At 38.2% G+C, this 13,083-nt stretch overlaps 1 protein-coding gene and 1 pseudogene across 1 annotated transcript in view; one reads left to right on the top strand and one right to left on the bottom strand.

Annotated features, from left to right (window-relative positions):
* LOC103270970 overlaps positions 1–3,897 on the bottom strand; it is an 8,268-nt pseudogene extending 4,371 nt beyond the window's left edge.
* The window catches only part of IPO11 (importin 11), a 190,210-nt gene that overhangs the window by 153,820 nt on the left and 23,307 nt on the right, over positions 1–13,083 (top strand). The gene's annotated exons all lie outside the window — the stretch shown is intronic.

Here is a 13,083-nt window from a genome sequence, read left to right as displayed (position 1 = left end):
GTTACAAGGGAAAAAGGGAAAGGGTCTGTGGAGGGAGAGAGAGAGAGAGGAAGTGGGAGTGAGGCAGGGAGAGAGCTGCAGAGAGGGAGAGAGCGACAGAGAGAGAGAGCAAGAGAGATCGAGAGAGAGAGAGATATGCAGGGAGAGGGCTGTATTTACTAGCCTGACAGGGGCCGGAAGGGGCTGTGCTAGGTTCTTACTGGAGGAGCGGTATGGGAGCAGAGTGGGGCCGACGCCGGGTTATAGTCCTATTGGGCGCATAACAAAGCTGGCTAAGGATTGGAGGCTTGCAGGTTTGAACTTCGCGCGTGCAGGGAATTGTGCACACAGAAGCCGGGACCTAGGGCCTTTGTTGTCTGGTCTGTCCTCACCATGCTCAGTGCCATTCTGGGAGCCGCCCCTCTGGTCCCTTCCTGCACCCTTCATATTTTGTACCTTTTTCTGGAGCCCCACAGTTTTTCCTTATTTTCACAATCACTTTCTTTTTTTAGACTATAGATTCTCCTGTTCTTTTTGCTGGTTTTACCTTTGGACAAACTAAAGCCTTTACTTTCCTACTTTAGACCTATGAAATTTCTGGGAATCAGGTACACATATTTTATAAAAGTTCCACATGTTCTTTTAGTGATCAGCCAGGATTAAAAACCACTAGAATAAGAATTAAACTCCTCGACATTCTTAAAGATCTCTGCAGTCTGCCTCCAACCAGCCTTTTGAACTTTTTCTACTTTCCCATTCTGTCTCCTACACTCTGACTAAACCAAAGGACTTGTCTTCACATGTGCATTTTCTGCCTGTTACAGAGTTCATACTAATCCTTCCATCTAGAATAGCCCTTTTATCCCTTTTCTCTCCACTTAGCTTTCCGGTTTGCCATTTTCATTCCTGTGTATCCCCAGTTTCCACAAACACACAACCTCCTCCACTGTCAACATCCTGTACCATAGTGCTACAGTTGTTATAGTTGATGAACCTCCATTGACACATTATCACCCCAAACTCATAGTTTCTGTTAGTTTTGGTGTTGTACATTCTATAGCAGTTTAAAAATGGTGAATACAGATTCTCATTTTGCAAAGAAAGCAGTTTTACTGTTAATTTGTATACATGTTTTTACCCTGTGGTTGTCACTTATGTTAGTTGTCACTTACATGTCACATGTATTTTCACCAAATCTGATTATCTTAAGGTGCAGTTTATAAAAATGTCTGCAAATCCTTACACTCAGTCTCTTTTTTCTTGAAAAAGTTTTAAAAAATTTTTTCTTTAATGTAGATGTTTTCATTTTTTATGATTTAAAATTTTTAATTTAGAGTTAAGAGGCCTATGTGAACTTTTATTACATAAGTAAATTGCATTCAAGTGAGGTTTGGGCTTCTAGTGAACACTCTCTCTCCCTGGTAGTACACTTGTACCCAGGGTGTGATTGTATTCCTTAGCCCTCCCCGCTCCTCTCTCCTGTAGCGGTGTCCAGGGTCTGTTGTTCCCACCTTTGTGTTCATGTGTCCAGTGTTCAGGGCCCGCTTGTGAGTGAGAGCATGCAGTATTCACTTTTTTGTGTCTGTGATAGTTCATTGAGAATGATGGTTTTCAGCTGCATACATGTTGCTGCAAAAGACATAATTTTGTGCTTTATGGCTGCATAGTATTCCAGCATGTATGTGTACCATATTTTCTTTATTCAGGCCACTTTCAAAGGGTATCTGTGCTGGTTCCATGTTTTTGCTATGTGATTAGTGCTGCAATGAGCATATGTGTGCCATTGTCTTTTTAGTAGAACAATTTATATTCTTTTGGTTATGGTCCCAGAAGTGGAATTGCTGAATCATACGGTAGCTCAATTTTTAGTTCTTATAGAAGTGTTTCCTTTTCTCTGCAGCCTGGCCAACATCTGTTACTTTTTTGACTTTGTAATAGTAGCCATCTCAACTGGTATGAGGTGGTATCTCATTGTAGTTTTGTTTTGCATGTCTCTGATGATTAGTGAAAGTGAGCATTTTTGTATACATTGTTGGGTACTTGTAGATCTTCCTTTGAGAAGTGTCTGTTTATGTCCTTTGCCCACTTTTTAATTTTTTTTCTTTTTTCCTTTCAATTCATTTGAGTGTCTCATAGATCTTGGATGTTAGGCCCCTGTCAAATGCATAACTTACAAATATTTATTTCCATTCTATGGATTGTCCTTTTACTCTCTTGATGTTTTATTTTGCTATGCAAAAGCTTTTTTAGTTTGATAAGGTGCCGGCTGTCAATCTTAGCTTTCACTGTATTTGTTTTTGAGGATTTGGCCATGAATTCATTGCCTACTCTGATGTCCAGGAGTTTTCTTCTAAGATTCATATAGTGTAAAATTTTACATGTATGTCCTTGATCTACTTTGATTAATTTTTGTATATGGTGATAGATAGGGGAAATTGTTTTCTTTAACATGTTATGAATGCCGTCAAATGTAACTATTTAGGATTGTTTTTACTTATCACTGATCACTTCTGGTATAGACAAATGCATAACATTATTTTGCAGTACAGTGACTATATCAATTAGCATAATTTTATTTAAGGGTTAGGCTGTCAGTTTTGACATTTTCAGGAATACACAGTATAGTCTGAGTCGAGCTTCTGACCTCCAAATGCCCTACTCTGAGCTCTATTCCCTCCTCATTAGCAGGTGGCCTTGGGCAAGTCAAGTCAGAACCCGGGTCCATATCCACCAGGTGAAGACATCACAATTCATCCTACCTACCTGACACGGGTCCTGTGCAAATCAACTAGGTCAACATACATATACATTTCTGACAACTATAAAGTAAATGACAATTACAGGTATGTCAGTGAAGTTCACCAAAATAATATTCATGCCTATAACAAAAAGCTTCTCAATGAAACTACTTAGTAAAAAGTTAAGCAAATGAGGACTATAGCATACACACAGTGTTCCCAGCCTACTCTATTAAGTCTAATTTTATAAAGACTTAATTCATTATAAGGAAAAACCATCTGAGTTAAGATGTTTATTAGTTTATAAGATGTTTATTGCTTATAAGCTGCAACTACTAATTCAAAAATAGGAGGATTTTTTTCCCGAATAAGGGTGCATTCTTTAACAGGACTGTAATAGAATAAGAATTCCATACAAACAGAAAATATACTTTAACATTAGAAAGCAAAGAAGGAATATTGTACTTGGCACAGAATATTCAAGTGATTCAACTGAGTTACCTTTGCCCACACTTATTTTCCATGTTTATTACAAACATTTGAATCAGTTCCGCTCATGGCGGAACTATGTGGTTTTCACATCTCACAGTGTGAACACGGCAAGTGATGCAGCCTTCAATTCCAAGAGCTGAGGGACTAGACTGCTGCTTTTCAATGTTTCACTAACTATTCCATGACCTTGTCAGGGTCAGTGCCTTTGGTTGCTGATGTTTTGAATATCTGCCACTTTCGGTCCTTCAAGGCAGATAACCCAAATGAATTTGTCTAAGGGGGCCATTGCCTTTCCATGTCCTGTTTACTTGCAAACACCACTAAAACGGCTTTTCTCAGCTCTTCTTCCTCCAACATGGCAACTAACTCTGTTTTGGAAGTGCCAATTTGGTTTCAGTCACAACTGGCTATTACATAAATAACTGCATCTGTGTTTGAATAGTAACATATCCGGTATGGCCTGATATGTACGTGTCTGTCCTCCTAAATTCCAGACTTGGAACTTAAGGTTTTTGTATGTCACCATCTCTACATTAAATCTGATGGTAGGAATAGTAGTCACAACTTCTCCACCTTGTAATCTGTATAATATTCTGGTTTTTCCTGATCCATCGAATCCCAAAATTAAAATCTTCATTTCCCGAGTTCCAAACAGACTGGAAAAAATATTTGAGAAAAAGCCACCCATGGTGAGCTGGTGAACCGCTGGTCTGCCCTCGCCGACCCTCAGAGACAGGCCCGGACTCGCAGACCTCCTGAGCAGGCCACACACCGCCACCCCTGCTCGCCCTGCCCACTGGGGATCCCAGCAAGCCCGGTTGGCTGGTGACATCCACGTTTGGTCTTTCGGTGAGGCAGGGGCGCACGACCCTCTACCAGTCTCTTAAAAGCAATACTGTGTATACTCTTAGCTAAGTACCAAATAATCCTACCTGCTGCAGTTGTACTGCTGCTTCTCTTGACTTCCACACAAGGCTAATTAGAGTAGCATCTTCAAAATGAACCATTTTTCTTTTCTTTTTGCATTCATTCCACCTACATTTTTTATGCTTACCATATGAAAACCTCTGATCTTTATAATCAATATTTCCTCTTCTGGTATAGTTTTATCAATAGTGCATGAGTATTGTTATAAGAAAAAAGTAGTACAGTTAGATTATTACCAGGTCAGTCTCTTACAACACAAAGATTTACTTGTTTTTATCTGTGTTTTGCTCAGAATTTATCCTCTTTTCTAAGTTTGATTAATTCACTGTGGTACTCCTGTTGATACATCCTTATTTTCATTTCCAGATGATACTGAAATAAACAAAAGATCACTTTGAGACATATAACTTTACCTCAGGCTGATTGTATAAAAATAAATCAGAGTGCAGTGGCTCGTGCCTGTAATCTGAACATTTTGGGAGGCTGAGGCGGGAGGGTTGCTTGAGCCCATGAATTTGAGACCAGCCTAGGCAGCATAGGGAGATCTCATCTCTACCAAAAAAACCCAAAAATTAGCCGGGTGTGGTGGCACTACTCAGGAGGCTGAGCAGAAGAATCGCCTGAACCCAGGAGGTCTGTTGAGGCTGCAGTGAGCCATGATCAGGCCACTGCACCCAGGGTGGTTGGCAGAGTGAGACTCCAATTCCAAAAATAATGATAATAATGATAAAATAAAAATATTTCAAAATTGTAGACTGTACGTAGATTTTCTTACAAGTGAGACCCTCAGAATCATTGTTCGGTTTACTCCAAGTCTTAGAAATGCTTAGAAATAAATATACTGTTGCACCTTTGGGAGGCTGAGGTGAGTGGATTGCCTGAGCCCACAGGTTCGAGACCTGCCTGGGCAACTTGGTGAGACCTCATCTCTACAATTTAAAAAAAAAAAAAATTAGCCAGGCATGGTAGCGCATGCCTGTAGTTCCAGCTACTTGGAAGACTGAGGCGGAAGGACTGCCAGAGCCTTTGATTATTATTAATCAAAGGGAGCGGCCACTGCACATCAGTCTGGGTGACAGAGTGAGACTCCAACTCAAAAAAAAGAAAAAGAAGAAGAAAGAAATACACTGTAGCAATTGGTAATTCAGGTCTTAAAAGCTGCAGAGTTGCAAATGACATTAAACACGCCAAAAGGATAGGAAATAATGATATGAAATAATCCAACTGAGGTGCAATAAAGACACAAATTGATAACCAGGCATCCCTCAGAGATAGCAATTCTTCATATGATAGAACTAAAAAATTGTTTCAGATCACAGAGGTTAAGATTCCTCTCAGTAGGCTACATAATAATAATCAAAGACCCTGGAAAAGAAAATTCTATTGAAAATGCCTTTGAAGCTAAATAAAGTGATGACTTTTAGAGGATTTTTTTAGTTGAGATTTCACATTAATTGCCTGCTGGCATCAGTATTGTTCTTGAATACTGCAAAGCAGGCAACCTCACTATTTCTCCCTTAGTTACTTAAATTGTTACTAAAAACCTTAATCATGAAGAGTTCAGTAACTTTATTGCTGTTCACTTGGAAACTTTGGCAATATGGTATTGACTCAGTGTAGATAATATCTTCAAGTTTGTGAATGAAAATGGTCTCAATCGGGAGAACTCATTTTTAGTAACTTGGATGACTGCCTTCATGGCAGATGTCCCTATTTTCATTCTTGTTTTTCCTTTCTGCTTCTTTTTCTCAATAAATTGTGATATTCATTTTGTCTTAATAAGAGACCTGTCTTTCAAGGGAGGAAAAATTAAAGTTTTTGAAAAATTGTTCTACATATGAAAGTTGCCATTTTGAAGGTTTTTTTAAAATATAAAAGTAACCTATACTAATTTTTTTTTTTTTTGAGTTGGAGTCTCACTTGGTTGCCCAGACTGGAGTGCAGTGACCGCTCCTGGCCACCGCAGCCTCGCCTGCTGGGCTCCGGCGATCCTTCTGCCTCAGCCTTCCAAGTAGTCGGAATTACAGGTGCGCGCTACCACGCCTGGCTGATTTTTTGATTTATTGTAGAGATGAGGTCTCGCTGCCCAGGTGGGTCTCGAACCTGCAGACTCAGGCAATCCACTCACCTCAGCCTCCCAAAGGCGCGGGATTACGGGCTGAGCCACCAAGCCCGGCTCACCTATACTAGTTTTAAAACCACAAAATAAATGATATAGAATACCTCTTTTCCCGAGCTAGCCTTTACTGACCTTATGTGATAGATCCTTCCAAGTATTTTATTTTCACATACAAAAAGTATGACACATATGTAATTTACAAATTAGAATTACTATACATTTTGTTCTACTGCTTGAATTTTTTCTTAAGTGTAGTAAATACCTGAACGTATTTCCATGAACAAAAATTTAAATTGACATCATTTCTTTTAATAGCTGCATATTGCATAGATTTCAGTCTCATGCCTTTCCTGAGCAGTAGTTCTTAGAGTGTGGCCCGTGGACACTTGTGGGTTCATAGTACTCTTGACATTATAAATAATAATAATACTAAGATAATATTTACCCTTTTCATTTTGTGAACATTTGCACTGATGGTACAGCTTACCCAGAGCTGGATATTATTGCTTGCACGTTAGCCTCAGTAAATGCAGTGCAGCAGACTATACTAGTACTCATTGTATTCTTCCTTCCTGAATACTCACAGGTTTGTTTGTTTTTTAAAACCAGTTTTATTTAATGACATCTTTGATGAAGTAGTGCAAATTATTGATTTTATTAAGTCTCTACTTTTGAGTGCACATCTTTTATACTCAAAATGGGAATACTCTCTGCAACAGTGATTGTCTTGACGAAAAGCACTTTTGTAATTAAGTTGTGAGATGAATTAACTACCTTTATCATGCAACAGTGTTTGAATGTGAAAGAAGGACCGACTTAAAAATGATTATTCAAACTTAAGTATTTGGCATATATTTTCTTGAAAAGCAAGCCTGTTACTTCAAGAAAAACACCTATTTGTTACCAGTGCTAAAATTTGAGCCTTCAAGCAAAAACTGGACTTTTGGAAAAGTTGTGTCTTATATCCCCATGCGTTTGATAGCTTCCCACTTTTCACACGCAGTGGTTAAGACTGTGATGTTTTGATAATGAAATGGTTCAACATTTGGAAGAACTGCATAACTCAATGAACCAATATTTTCCAAATGACCAGTGAATGCAGGTTTCAAAAAATCATTTAGAGATAAAAGATGTTTTCAAAGGGCAAGATGGACCGATGTAACAGAGAAAGGAAAGTTCATTGATATGGTTTCAGATTTCATGTTGTAACTAACCTTTAAGAAACTATTTGTGGGTGTATGTGCCCAGCAGTGGTCCATGAGTTATCCCACATTCTGGTCAATAAGTAGAAACAATGTCTTATTTTTTTAGTGTGCTTTCTCTTAATTATGATTGAAGCTAAGTATTTTTTAGATGTTTATGGCTTATTTATGTTCCTTTGTTTGATGAATAGTTTGTTCATATCCCCCTCTCGCCCCCCACACACACGTTTTTCCACTAGAAATTTTGTTTGTTTTGCTTTTAAATAAGAGTTCTGTGGCAGATTTTATTTTCCAAGAATGGCCATAATATTATCTCCTATTCTATATTTTGTTCCTAAAATCTGACTTAGACATTTCTCCCCATTGACAGGTTGTGTATATTTCCTCCCTTGAAATTGGTCAGGTTTGCTAACATCTTTTGACTTTCAAGTCTGAATCATAAGATACAACTTCCGCCTGGCTCTCTAGGAACACTTATGGAACCCAACCCCGTACTGTAAGGAAGCCCATGCGTGCACAAGGAGAGGTAGGTCCTATTTTCTCCAACCTAGGTCCCAGATGACAGCCAGCAGTAACTGCTAGATGCATAAATTAGTGACCCTTCAGATGATTCCAGCCCCCAGAGGGGGCTTCCCAAGTAAATCTCCCAGAGATTGTGGAACAGGAACAGTCCATCTCACTCTGCCCTTATAAATTCCTACGCCATAGAATCCATGAGCACCAAGAAATAGTTGTTATTTTATGCCAGTTAGTAAGGAGTAGTTGTTAAATAGCAGCCAATAACTGGAACAAGCTGTTTATAGGCTAAAGAAGTCAGCTCGTAACCAGGCATCCATTTTACCTCCCACTTTTCCTTTTTTGGCCCCCGTGTCACCTGGTTTGAGATCAGGTACCCTTATTGATGAAGTGTGCCCCCTTCCCCGCCCCCATAGTTTCCCACTGCCAATCCCTTTCTTAGAGTATTATGATAATTATTCAGGGTCTGCTTATGAGTGAGAACGTGGTACTTTTGTGGCATCTGCCTGCTTGGTATGACCTACCCCACTTTCAAGAACATGATTTTTCTTTTTTTTTTTTATAGTTTTGTTTAAGTTTTTAATCCGTCCGGAAATGTTTTGATAAAAGAATGAGGAAGAGTGCTAGCAGTTTTTCTCTTTTTTTTTTCTTTCATAGGCAGCCTCTTGTCACAAAACTAAATCATTTACCCATCTTTATTTCAAAAACCAGAGAGTGCAGTCTGTTGACCTGCCTATTTGAATTGGTATGGCCTAATTCTGCATTTTATTTTTTTATTTTAAAGATGTGGGGTGCAATTCAGTGTTAGCTATACAAATATTCATTATGCAGGTACCCTTGTTGATGCTAACTCTGCATTTTAATACTCATTAATGATGTTTCTGAAAGTATTTTACCTGAAAATTCAGCATTACATAATGTTAAAATGAACTAAGCACATTAAAGAATTTTTTAAAATCTCAGTCTAAATTGGAAAAGATTTTTGCTTATTGGAAAACAAAGCAAAAGCAGTATTATCTGAAAGTCAGAGGCATAAGAGCTTAAGAACCTAAGATGTGCTACCATAATTCAAACGAAGAAAATATAGGAAAGAATATGCCCATGAATTTAATTTACAGCTATTAAAAATAGGCTAATTCTCCTGTATATCATGATGTGTTTACAAATAAATTATCACTTTGGCTGAAAGGGGATTTATTAACTGAAGAACTTATTTATTAAATGGTTTGGATTTCATTGTATCCCAAAAATTGTAATTCATTTTTACAAGAACTCAGCTAGTTGAAATTATTTGTGACAGGCTTTAAAAAACAACTTTACACAGTTTTATCTTTATTTTCTATTTCACATATGCAACGTGTATGAGCGTCATATTAACAAGACATCTGACTTTCTGGAAATATTCCCTTTAAATATAGTACTTTAAAATAAAACATATATAAAAGAGGAAAGCTTTTATTATGGAAACTACCCAGATTTTATTTATACCTTTCTTTGAACTTAAACTAGAACTGATTTTTCCCCATAAATTTCTTATTGAACTGAAAGAAACTGGTGAGTTTCTTAACCCTATTCAAATGACTTTATGTCATTGTGTGAATTAAGTAGTTGCTTTTACATACACATAAAAGAAGAGGAAAGATCTTTGTTTAATGGTACTTCTGGACTATTATTTTCCACCACCATCCCTGGACTTACAGCATTGTCTGAAGTTTTTTGTTTTGTTTTGTTTTTTAATTATCACAGGGCAGGGAAATGCTACTGGCATTAATGGGTAGGAACCAAAGATTTATCTTGTTTCACTGAGTGGGTAGTTGCAAGACTAAAGATTTGTCTTATTTCGGTGGTTCGTTGCAATATTATTATTCAGGGAATATTTATTATGTGCATACTGTGTACCAAAATACCAGCTGGGTTATAGAAGGCCTGTGTGACATATGGTATGTGTAGGAGGCAGAATAACCACCCCCCATTCCCTGTGAATATGCTATAAGTGTCAAAGAGCAAAATTCCAACAAATGGTGTTTCAAATATTAAGCTGGTTTTTATGAGTGATTCACGCATCAGGAAGCATCCAGTCTACAAAACAAACTGCCGTGACAGATGACAAAATAATTGCTTTTTGTAAGTAATATGAGCAGAAACAAGGAAACAGTATAGTACAGAGAGTGAATTGGTTAACATCAGGCCACTTTTCCTTGAATGAGGTTAAGGGGACTTCTTTATCATGCTTTGTCAGATTTATTGGGTCCCTTTTGATTGGTTGCTATAATCTCTTGTTTTTAGAAAACTGGCCTGTTTTTAAATTCAATTTGATTACATGGCACCCAACACATGTGACTCCACTCTGATTATTTAAAATACGACAAAATGAAATTAAAATTGCTAATCAGCTGATCATAAGGGAGATTATCTTGAATTATGCAGGTGGATGCGTTTGTTATGACAGGAGTCCTTAAAAGTGGAATAAAGAGAGGATCAGAATGTTGCAGTGTCGAGACTCAACCTGTTAGTTGCTAGCTTTGAGGTGGAGGAAGGTGATGACAAGCCAAGGAGTGCAGATGGCCTCTAGAAACTGGAAAAGGCAAGATTCCACTGTAGAGCTTCCAGAAAGGAAGGCAACCCTGCAACACTTAGATTTTAGCATAGTGACCCTCATTTGGACTTTCTAACCTACCAAACAGTAAGAATAAATGTCTGTGTATGTGGGGAGGCAGGATTTATTTGCATTCACATAGTCCTTTGATAACTACCGATAGCAAAAATCCGGTGGTACTTCTTTTTTAAGTAACGTATTTCAGTAGTTTGGGGAGTACAGATAATTTTTCGTTACATGGATGCATTGTATAGCTGTGAAGAAGTTTGGTGGCCATATGTGTACCCGCCTCCTCCATCTGTGCACATTTTTCTCCATAGGTGATTTTTCATCACTCCACCTTTCCAACCGTTCCCCTTATGAGTCTCCAGTGTACACCATACTTTTCTCTAAGCCTTTGCAGATCCTTAGCTTAACTCCCTTTTATAAGTGAGAGCATGCGATCTTTGGTTTTCCTTTTCTGCGTTGGTTCACTTAGAGTGATGTTCTCCAATTCCATCAAAGTTGCTACAAAAGACATTACTTCACACACATTTTCATTTACCTGCTGATCAATCCTAGGCATTTAGGTTGATTGCACATATTTTTTTTGTTTTTGTTTTTGATTTTGGAATTTCACTCTGCTACCCAGGCTGATGAGAGACAGGCACACCCATGGCTACTACAGCCTCGGCCTGCTGGGCTCAGGTGATCCTTCCACCTCAGCCTTTCAAGTAGCTGGAACTACAGGCATGCGCCACCATGCCTAGTTAATTTTTTTTTTTTTTTTTTTTTGAGTTGGAGTCTCACTCTGTCGCCCAGACTGGAGCGCAGTGGCCACTTCCGGCCACCGCAGCTTCGACCTGCTGGGCTCCGTCGATCCTTCCGCCTCGGCCTTCCAAGTAGCCAGAATTACAGGTGTGCGCTACCACGCCCGGCTGATTTTTTTTATTTATTGTAGAGATGAGGTCTCGCTGCCCAGGCGGGTCTCGAACCCATGGGCTTAGGCAATCCACTCACCTCAGCCTCCCAAAGGCGCGGGATTACAGGCTGAGCCAAGGAACCCGGCTGTTAATTTTTTTAAATATACTTTAGAAACAAGGTCTTGCCAAGTTGTCCAGGCTGGTCTCAAACCCCCGGGCTCAGGCAATCCTCTGGCCTCCACCTCCCAAAGTGCTGGGATTACAGGCATGAGCCACCGCACCTGGCTTGATTCCACATCTTTGCAATTGTGAATTCTGCTGTGATAAACATACATGTACATGTATCTTTTTTGTATAACGACCTCTGTTCCTTTGGGTAGATACCTCGTGATGGGATTGCTGGATTGAATGGTAGATCTACTTTTGGTTCTTTGAAAAATATCTATAATGATTTCCATAGAGAGTATACCAATTTGTACTTCTACCAACAGTGAATGAGCATTCCTTTTTCACCACAACTGTGCCAGCATCTATTTTTTTTTTTTTTCCAGAATGGCCATTCTGACTGGTATAAGGTGGTATCTCATTGTAGTTTTAATCTTCACATGATTAGTGTGCAACTTCATGATTAGTGATAATTAGTGATGTTGAACTTTTTTTTATATGTTTGGTCATTTGTATATCCTCTTTTGAGAGATGTCCGTTCATGTCATTTGCCCATTTTTTAATGGGGTCATTTGCTTTTATCTTGCTGATTTGCTTGAATTATTTGTAGATTCTGGATATTAGTCCTTTGTCAGATATATAGTTTGCAAACATCTTCTCCCATTCTGTAGATTGAGTATTTCTACTCTGTTGATTATTTCTTTTGTTGTGCAGAAACTTTATAGTCTAAGTTTCACTTACTTATTTTTGTTTTTGTTGCATTTACTTTTGGGTTTTAGCCATAAATTCTTTGCCTAAGCCAATGTCCAGAATTGTTTTTCCTAGGTTTTCTTCTAGGATTTTTATGGTTTCGGGTCTGACATTTAAGTTTTTAATCCATCTTGAGTTATATGTATACATGATGAGAGACAGGAATCAAGTTTCATTTTTCTGCATGTCTATCCAATTTTTCTAATACTATTTGTTGAATAGGAAGTCTTTTTTCCAGTTGGTTATAGGTATTGAGTTTATTTCTGGATTTTCTATTCTGTTCCACTGGTTTGTATGTCTGCTCTTGTGCCAGTACCATGCTGTTGTGGCTACTATAGCCTTGTAGTATAATTTGAAGTCAGGTAATGTGATGCCTCCCAACTTTGTTCTTTTTACTTAGAATTACTTTGACTGTTCTGGCTATTTTTGGTTTCATGTGAATTTTAGATTTTTTTTTGTAATTCTGTGAAAAATGACAGTGGTAGTTTGATAGGGATTGCATTGAATCTAGATTACTTTGGGTACTAAGGTCATCTTAACAATGTTGATTTTTCCAATTCATGAACATGGGATGCTTTTCCATTTGTGTTCTCTACAATTTATTTCATCATTATTTTGTAGTTTTCCTCGTAGAGATCTTTCACCTCTTTGGTTAAATATATTCCTAAGTATTTTAGCTTTTTGGCTGCTATTATAA

The sequence above is a fragment of the Carlito syrichta genome, unplaced genomic scaffold (assembly GCF_000164805.1).
Source record: "Carlito syrichta isolate Samal-C Ts95f unplaced genomic scaffold, Tarsius_syrichta-2.0.1 Scaffold108683, whole genome shotgun sequence".
Classification (NCBI taxonomy): domain Eukaryota; kingdom Metazoa; phylum Chordata; class Mammalia; order Primates; family Tarsiidae; genus Carlito; species Carlito syrichta.
This window is presented reverse-complemented; position numbering and strand designations above follow the sequence as displayed.